Source organism: Crocuta crocuta, unplaced genomic scaffold, assembly GCF_008692635.1.
Source record: "Crocuta crocuta isolate KB4526 unplaced genomic scaffold, BGI_CrCroc_1.0 scaffold433, whole genome shotgun sequence".
Taxonomy (NCBI): domain Eukaryota; kingdom Metazoa; phylum Chordata; class Mammalia; order Carnivora; family Hyaenidae; genus Crocuta; species Crocuta crocuta.
This window is the reverse complement of record NW_027530001.1, coordinates 2,619,722-2,629,637: the sequence shown is the minus strand read 5'-3', so window position 1 is coordinate 2,629,637 and position 9,916 is coordinate 2,619,722. Positions and strand designations below refer to the sequence as shown.

The following is a 9,916-nucleotide window of genomic DNA, read 5'->3' as shown; positions in this document are numbered from 1 at the left end:
CTGCCCCTCCGCTGCTCCCGCCGCCGCCGCCGCCGCCGCCGCTCTCCTCCTCCTCCGGCCGCCGCCGCCGCTCAAATAACTACCAGGAGGGTTTGATGGGGGATTCCGCCATGTCAATGATGTCGGGACCACATGGGGATTTGGGGCCCGCCCACTACCGTAAACTGCAGAGTAAAACCGCCGCCACAATCGCAGATCTGCAGGGCTGTGGGAGCCTCCTCTGCGTCCCAGGCCTGCGTAACTGACGAGAAACTCTTTGATTCAGCCAGACTAGAGAAGTCCGAGGCTTTGGGGAACTAGCAGCTCCTAAAACTCGAGGGCTGGCGTTCTGCAAAAGATCGCCAGACAGCAATATAAATGCAGCGTTTGCTGAGTAATAACCAGAGTGAAGACTCTAATGACATTTTTTCATTGACACATCTATTAACTTTTTTTAAATCCCCACAACCTTGTGAGCTATTTTGTCACTCCCTTGTCTATGTCCCACAACACTTGTTCGTGCAACTAACACAGCGCGAACAGATTTTATTATACCAAGGTTAAAATGTCTGTTTCCCCCTTTCAGTACTCATATGCATCCACAAGGGCAGAAACTGATCCGTATTCATATCTGTACTTCTGTCCTGTCAAACACAGCAGACTGCATAATGGGACTCCTTAGATAACTGTTGAGTTTGTATTAATTAATACAATTAATTATACCTATTGTAGAGGCTCAAAGTGATTAACAGACTGCATCCCATCCCACCCCTCAAATTATCCAGGAAGCAAGAGGGCAGCTCTCCCACAGACATCTCCTCTCTCCTCAGCTTCCCAGGTATTCTAAATAATGACATTCAGCGTCAACTACTGGCCACAAAACAATACACGGCAGTGACCAAAGGCAACGCATTACTTTCACTGACCTAAAAAAGTAACAATCATTTATCAGATATAGTTATTGTACATAGTACTGTATTAAAGCCAGAAAACATGAAAGAATACTGTGATGAAAAATGTTTTCAAAAGCTGCTATAGCACTCAGATCTTAGCACAGACATGTAGAGAGATGGAATATTATCAAAATTGCCTGTTGAAGAAGGAGGAGGAGGGGGAGCAGAAGAATAAATAAAGAAAGATGCATCCAGATTTCACGTTAATGAGTTTTCTTGAACCTGGCAAAGAGCTGAAATTTCAGGGCAAGCAACTAACCCCAGTCTTCTCAATTTCCCTTGCCTGCCTTTACCTGCCTTGCCAAGCCTTTCCTTCCATACTGAATTTAACCTTCTGCCCTCTGAAGTTTGCCAATTTATCCACATACTTTACAATTAATTTATTCAACAAACCTGTATCAAGGCACAATGCTAGGCAGATGCTGGGGATACAAAAATGAACAAGACCCGGGGCACCTGGGTAGCTCAGTCAGTTAAGCATCCGACTCTTGGCTCAGGTCACGATCTCAGGGTTTGTGAGTTCAAGCCCCACAACGGGCTCTGTGGGGACAGCCCGGAGCCTGCCTGAAAATATCTCTCTCCCGCTTTCTCTGTCCCTCCTCTACTCTCTGTCTCTCTGTGTCTCTCTCAAAAATAAATAAATAAACCTAAAAGAATTTTTTTAATGACCCAACCAAGTGGAGGACATAAACAGTAGCCTCAGAGCAATGTGAGAAGAACTGAAAAGAGTTATGGAGTTTATGGAGACAAGAGCTCTAAGACCATGGGAGGGGACAGTGAGTTTAGCTGGAGCTCAAAGACAGGCGAGTACGTGATCTTAGGACAGTGAGGAGGAAGACTATGCTCCAGACAAGTGAAAAGCATGCACACAGGGACAGAGGTGTGCTTCCAAGTGGTAAGACTTCAGCCGCACTGCAAGACGTGGCTCTGAGGGAAGCTGGTAAAGGCGAGAGCAGAGCTGGGGACTCACTGCTTCGTTTCTCCGTTTTTTCCTTCCCATGCAGGACCATCACCTAGGTTTAGAAATATGTTTTAGAAAGATGGCTTCAAGAGCCCGTTTGGAGACTTTTGGCTGAAAGAAGCCAATAAGGAAGGAGGACCCCGTTTGCCTGCATTCACTATTATCCCACACATCTCCAAAATCAGATTGTAAATTCCAAAAAGAAAGGAGCTATTTCTCAGTATTCTGGTTTTGGGTTTTGGTGTTTTTGTGTACTTTTTTGGACCTAAGGTCAGCAAGTGCCTGAATCTTATTTCTCTTTGCACTCTCCTGTTTCTCACCAGATTTGTTATTTCTGCCTATTTCTTCCACTAGGCTGACTTCATTCTAATTAAGAAGAATCAATGTATGCAAAATGCCTTACAATTGTCACTGTATGTTCGTATATATGATCTCAGTGCTTCATTCATCTTCTTATCCCAACACCTCATACCAGTTTCAGCACAGAAAGAAACCACAAGAAATGTTTGCAAAATGAGAGGAAGTATAGGGTAGTGCAAAAGAGCACGGAAATTATAATCAGACAAAAGCCAGTAATCTGGGCAAGTTATTATAGTTCTCTGAGTCCTCCGTTAAACATTTAAATAAATATATATTTGTTAAAATGGTGATATTGCTTTCCATTAAGGTTGTGAGAATTAAAAGCCTCGAGCAGCCAATACTCAATAAATGAATATTAGTTTCTCCTTGAATGAATGAATGACTGAAGCTGCCTTTCGTGGAGGAAATTAATTAATAGAACAGAAATTGGAAACTTCAAAGAAAAAGATGGGACCTTTGTAAGGGCCCTCAGTGGGGCCTGGGTGGCTCAGTCAGTTGAGCATCTGACTCTTGATTTTGGCTCAGGTTGCACTGACAGTACAGAGCCTGCTTGGGATTCTCTCTCCTTCTCTCTCTCAAAATAAATAAATGAACATAAAAAAAAAAAAAGAATGTTGAAAGGGCTCTCAACTGTACGTTGAAGGGTTTAAATTTAATACAATGAGGTCATAGAGGCATGGAGTGATTGAAGTGGGTTTCAGAGCTGACTATTCTGGCACCAGGATGAAGAAGACTCTTGTCACAAAGGCATGCCCTGAACCCATCCTGGGTGGGAGATGATTCAGACTTAGGCCAGAGTGATGGTCTGTGAATTGGAAGGAGGGCCCGACTACCAGGCAGGGAGTCTTCCCGTGTGGTGTTGACAACCCGAGTCACCTGCATCTCTAAGGCTCAAATTATGGAGCCATAACCCTAACTTTGCTCCAAAAGCAGTTTAGAATGTGCTCAATTACAAAAATTAACATACAGATGAAGATGCCTAGAAGATAAAGCCTGTAAGAAAATAAACAGACTTGTGAGCCTTTATTTTTTATGTAGGCTTCACACCCAGCACAGAGCCCAATGTGGAGCCTGAACTCAAGCCCTGAGATCAAGTGTCTGACGCTTAACCGAATGAGCTACCCAGACACCCTAAGCCTTTATGTTGTCCCTGTAATAGAAGGCTGTGTCGTGCTAAAAAAAAAAAAAAAAAAAAATCGAAGTGATACTGCCTGATTTCAAATATCTTTGAAGAAATACAACCTTCACATATAAGCAAGCATGAGTTTTAAAACTAGCACTGAAAAAAATCTCAAACCATGAAAACCTGAACACCTTTTCTAAGTATAAACTCTTGAAATTTAAACTTCCTTCCTAGAGATCACTACAGCCAGGAATACATGATATCTAGAAGACCTAATTAGGTCTCTATATCCTTCCTTTGCAAGATTCTTCCCAGGCAGGCTCAGTCTTGCCCTCTAATCTTGAAACCCAATCTTGACCTTAGATAGAGGGCATTAACTCTTTGCCTTTACTTCTTGTTCTGATGTCCTGAGCCAGATCTGATACCAGTTTCAATATGAACATTGACAAAAAGCCAGTTAATCCTGTTTGGAAGAGTGTTCCAAATTCACTGGAGCACTAACTAGGGTAAAGGACAGCCAGTAAGAGCAACACTTCAGCTTCAGTCAAATCCACTTTTCTAAAACAATGTAATCAGACAAAGCCATAGCTTCACCTTCAACCTATATGTTTTTAAAGTCATTTCAAACAAGAATATCGGTTCCATGGTTATCAGAGACTATTCAAAGAGAAGCTGAATGAGTGCCACTGCTCATAAGACCACAGGATTGATAGGGAGCTAAAGGTTTTCGGGGGGCTCTTCCTCCCTAAGCAGAATCTGCTTCGATGTCCACGACAGCTAAGCACCCAGCCCAGCCTGAACGCCACCAGGAAGAGGGAAAAGTTCCTTGCGGACAATGCCTTTTATCAGCAACTCCAAATCGATACCAAGTCTTCCGACACCTGCCTCCTTGCCACTTTCCCCCAATGGTCCTGTTTCTGTCCTCTGGAGGCAGACAGAATAACAGCAGTTCCCTTCCACATAACTTCCCTTCCGATGAATCCCATCCCTGTCACATGCTCCCTAAAGATTCTCTTTTCCTGGATAATCATCTCAGACATGCTGAATTCCTATCTCATCACATCGCTTCCGATCTCTCCTTCCCTTTCTCCCGCCACCACTGGGGGCCTACGTGTTCAAGACCTCTCTGAAAGAGGAGTATCCAGATTCTGTTTATATTTCTGCCATCATCGGAACACGACCATACAGTGGTTTCCTGCTTCAATTTGGGCAAAATTCTGTGTCCTTACAGGTTAATATTGTGCTGATCTCCTTAGCAGCCTCCTCATCCTATTGAATCATTTTTTTTCTTCCATGAAAGTTGTCAACTTGGCGTACATTAGGAATGCAACTGATTTCATCCTACTTGACCTTAATTAATATTAACTGGTTGACTAATTTTATTAACTTTTATTTGTAAGTTTTAGACTCACATTCCAGCCTACCTGGGACTTTCTAGACATTGAGTCTGTCACCAAAAAACCTTTACCGGCTTTGTGACATTAATAAGTATGACAAACATGCTTTCCATGTTGCCATCCAAGTCAGTAACAGAAACATGAAACAAGGCCAAGGACGACCACTAGTAATTTTTCTCCAGTTGGAGGCAAATTTGAGGCAAAGTTATTTAAAAAGCTATGAATCTGTCCATCACCCTGACTTACCTGAACCATGCCCACCAGAGAGGAGCAGGGTGGTCTGACTCTCTTCATGGTCATTGTTACCCTCTTGCCCACTCTCAGACCTGGTTTGCTCCTATGGTCACCTTCTCTTCATAAGGGGTCAAGAGCTCTGTATGATACCTGAGTCTCTTCATAACAGCTGTGCTATATGCTGTCTTCCTCAAACAAATTCAAAATTTTCCCTGGAGAGAAATACATGCAGGCAGAGGTAGAGATAGAGAGATATAGAATAGAGATAGAGATAATGTGTCTTTCACAGAGAAAGGAAGCAAAAGAAAACAAACAAAAAAATATTTTTAGTTCAGCTACATGCCTGAGATGTAAACCATTTTGATCAAGGAAAAACTCTGAAATTTGACCAGGAAGCAATGAGTTGAAAACGGAGTGAACTTTCTGTGGAGTCAACGGTGCCTATTCTGTTTGTGAAGGGTAGGATATGTTTGAAATCATTTCTAGTCTTTTATGTAGTTACCACAATACTTCTTTTCGTTCTTGAAAGCATATCCTTCGGTATATTACATGTAATCTCTGTGTCTCAGACCTTTCTAGCAAGGGGGTTACTTATTGATCACATTCACATTAATATACACTCTTTCTCTGACTCTAGCAGCTACCATTATTGCAGGATTTTTCACTCCCTTTTTTACTCTTTCCAGTTCTTTCTAGAAGTTTCCTGTGAATTTATGAGCAAGTTCTTCAGCTTGTTTCAGCAACTTGTTCACTCAGCCAGGACAGCTAATATTGTACCTGCCTCTGTGCTGAGCCCCTTGCTGTTGGTAGAACTGTGGAAAGTGGAACCCCGATTATCCCATAAGACCATAACCACACACTCACTTCCTCTCCCTTGACAAATTCAGTTAACCCTGGTCACCAGATAGAGGGTCCTTGGCTCCCAATATCTCATAGTCTATAAATTTGTTTCCATGAATTTGGCTTTTTTTTTTAGATTCCACATATAAGTGATAATACACAGTATTTGTCTTTCTCTGTCTGACCTATTTCACTTAGCATAATGCCCTAAAGTTCCATCCATGTTGTTGTAAATAGCAAGCTTTCTTTCTTTTTTAAAAAAAATTTTTAATGTTTATTTGTTTTTGAGAGAGAGATGGAGAGCACACATGCAAGTGGGAGAGGAGCAGAGAGAGAGGGAGACTGAGGCTCTGAACTAAACAGCAAGCTGTGTGCTGACAGCAGAGAGACTGATGCGGGACTTGAATTCACAAACCGTGAGATCATGACCGGAGCTGAAGTCGAATGCTTAACCAACTAAGCCACCCAGGCACCCCCTCTTTCTTTCTTTCTTTCTTTTTTTCTTTCTTTCTTTCATTCTTTCTTTCTTTCTTTCTTTTTCTTTTTTTCTTGTTTTATGTTTGTTTATTTGTTTTGAGAGAGAGAGAGGGAGGAAGAGAGTGAGAGAGCTAGAGAGAGGCAGAGAGAGAGGGAGACACAGAATCCCAAGCAGGCTCCACACTGTCAGCTCAGAGCCCAGTACAGGTCTCAATCCCACAAACTGCAATATCATGACCTGGGCCAAAATCAAGAGTCAGATGCTTAACCGACTGAGCCACCCATGCACCTGAGATCTCCTCCTTTCTGATGGCTGAATAATATTCCATTATCTTGATGAAGAAATAGGCTTTTTATTTGACAATGAGAACAAGGTAATTTATTGAGCTTCCTTCTTCCTTTGGTTGCTAAGAAAGTCAAGATAAGTTTTGTCCTCAACTACAGCAATTATTCTTAGCCTAGAACTTCTAGTAAGACCATTATACCTCCCGTTTTATTACATGGCTCATATTCACTTAATCTTTATTCTAATGAGCCTATTCTAACAGAGCCTAACTCTGTTTTATTATATGCTGTTCTATCTTTATGGGAGGTAGGTATATTATTTAGAACTCTTTGGCTTCAAGTGACAGGAAACTAATTCAAACTACATTGGAGGGAAAAAAGATTAGGTTTAGAATGAAACAGCTTATTCTAAACCCAGTTTTAAATTCTTGAACCAAGCACTAGCTTTAGCAACACATATACCAAAATTGGAACGATATAGAGATTAGCAGAGCCCCTGCACAAGGATGACACACAAATCCATGAAGCATTCCATAAAATACAATAAAATAAAATTTTTTAATAAAATTCCCAAACCAAAATAACACTAATACAAATGAAACTTACTGTAATTGTTTTTTTTTTAAGTTCATTTATTTATTTTGAAAGACAGAAAGTGAGCATGTGTGCACATGAGCAGGGAAGGGCAGAGAGAGAGAGAGAGAGAGAGAGAATCCTAAGTAGGCCCCATGCTCTGCGCTGAGCCCAACAAGGGGATCAGTCTCACAACTGTGAAATCATGACCTGAGATGAAATCAAGGGTCATACACTTAACTGACTGAGCCATCCAGGCACCCCTGTAATCGTTTTTTTTTTTTTTAACTCCATAGTTTATATGTGATGGATCAACAAATATATTGTTTATTCTTATTAGAATACATTAACATTCTTTCACTTACTTTTCATTGATTAACATTTTCTGTCCAGCTTTATGATAACTATTCCAAAGAAGATGGAATAATTTTAAACATTCCTCTCCAGGGCACCCGGGTGGTTCAGTTGGTTAAACGCCTGACTCTGAATCTCAGCTCAGCTCTTGATCTCAGGGTAGTGAGTTCAGGACCCATACTGGGCTCCATGCTAGGCATGAAGCCTAGTTAAAAAAAACTAAATCAATAAAAATAAACATCCTCCTTAAGGAATTTGTGATCTAAATGAGATCATCACACGTTTAGAAATAAATGCATAGCTTAATCATTTACTGTACTTGATTAATTGGAACTTTCCAGAGAAACAGACCAAATAAGATAGATAGATAGATAGATAGATAGATAGATAGATAGATAAAAGGATTGAAAGAGAAAAAAGATTTATTTTAAGAAATTGGTTCATGTGATTATGATAGCAACAGATGGGAGACCCAGGAAAGAGTTGATGTTGCAGCTTGAGTCTGAAAGCAGTCAGAAGACTCTTCCTTTGAAGATGTCAGCCATTTTTCCCTAAAGGCCTTCAGCTGATCAGATGAGGCCCACCCATATTATGAAGCATAATCTATTTTACTCAAAGTCTACTTATTTAAATGTTAACTCATCTGAAAAGTACCTTCACAATGACATCTAGACTAGTGTTTGACCAAATGTCTTGATACTGCGGCATAGCTAAGTTGGAAAAGAAATTAATTATCACATGTACTTTAAGAGCAACTAGACTGAGAGTGTAATTGGTATCTTATGGATCTAGTTTATTCCAATATGTCTAGCACTGCCTTGCAAATAATAAATGCTCAATAAATATTTGTTGAATCATCAAATTAGAATCTCTATCATGAGAGCCAAGCTAAAATTTTTTCTGTGAGTTCTCTGAGTTCATTAAGATCTCAGGTGGAGGCACCTGCCTGTCTCAGTTAGTAGAGCGTACAACTCTTGATCTCACACTTGTGAGTTTGAGCCCCACATTGGGCATAGAGATTACTTAAAACATAAAATCTTAAAAAAAAAATCTCACAGCGTAGCTCAGTCGGTTAAGCATGTGACTCTTGATTTCGGCTCAGGTCATGATCTCAAGGCTCATGGATGGAGCCCCACGTCAGGCTCCACACTCACAGCGCAGAGCTTGCTTGGGATTCTCTCTCTTCCTCTCTCCTGCCCCCCCCCCCCCCGCTCATGCTCTTTCTCTCTCCCAAAATAAATAAATAAACATTAAAAACAATCTCAGGCGGAAATTTATTTTAATTTATCCCACATAGGACTTGGTGCACTTATCTAATCTGATGACCTAAGTCGTTCATCAATTCTGGAAAAATTCTCAGTCATTATCACTTCAAATATTGCCTCTCCTCCATTATCTATATTTTCTCCATTATCTATATCTATATAGATGTAATCTATACCCATATTACATCCGTTGATGTAATATCCATGTGTACCAGTAAGTCATTTCTTTTTGTTACCAAGTAATATTCCATTGTTTGGATATACCACACTTAATTTATCACTTCATCTGTTGATGGACTTCTGGATTCTTTGCACATTTTTGTTATTAGGAAAATGATGTTGTGAACATCTGTGTACAGGTTTTTGTATGGCCATATGTTTTCCTATCTCTCGAGTATATAACTAAGAGAGGAATTGCAAGGTCATGTGGTTATTCTATGTTCAGCCCTTTGAGAAATTGCTAGATTGTTTTCCAAAGCAGCTGCCCTACCGTATATCACAATCATATACTTGCTCTCCTTTTCGGTGATATAAAATTCTTTCTTTTACATATGTAATGCTCAGATATAGTTACTTTGTAGTCCTTTTCAGATTGGTGTTCAATTACTGCCATTCCTTGGGGTTGCTAGTCTTTCTGGGTATTATTCTTATTCATGCTAGAGTATTTCCTTGGGTGCTATATATTGGTTTGTGAGCTCATCATTACTAGATCTTTCACTATGACAACTAGCATGTGGGACTATACCTCCTGTCAGGCACCCAGAGGAATCAATAACTTAGCACCATTTTTATGTTAATTTGTCAATTTAGGACATTCCTATACTATGAAAATCATAGAAATTCCAAATCCACGCCCCCAGGAGATATAAGCTGAGAATCCCAATTTTTGAGAGTAGATGTTCTTTCTTTCTTTCTTTCACCCACAATGGCGCAGGTAGAGACAGTTTTCATGTTATCTCACTGTGTTAGGAGAATATTTTTTTCTAGCAAAAAAATGTCCCAGCTTTATTTAGAATGCTGTCTTAACTCCCTACTTCCCATAGACCTAAGGATTCATTTTCTTTCCCTATGTGGGTATTAAAATGAAAACCTCAGTATGATGGTTAATTTTATAT

At 40.3% G+C, this 9,916-nt stretch overlaps 1 non-coding gene across 1 annotated transcript; it reads left to right on the top strand.

The window, feature by feature from the left end:
* The first annotated feature begins 7,046 nt into the window (after positions 1 to 7,046).
* On the top strand, positions 7,047 to 7,150 carry LOC144231251 (U6 spliceosomal RNA). The gene has a single exon (XR_013335020.1). It is a non-coding gene; the product is annotated as a U6 spliceosomal RNA (small nuclear RNA).
* Positions 7,151 to 9,916: the final 2,766 nt, after the last annotated feature.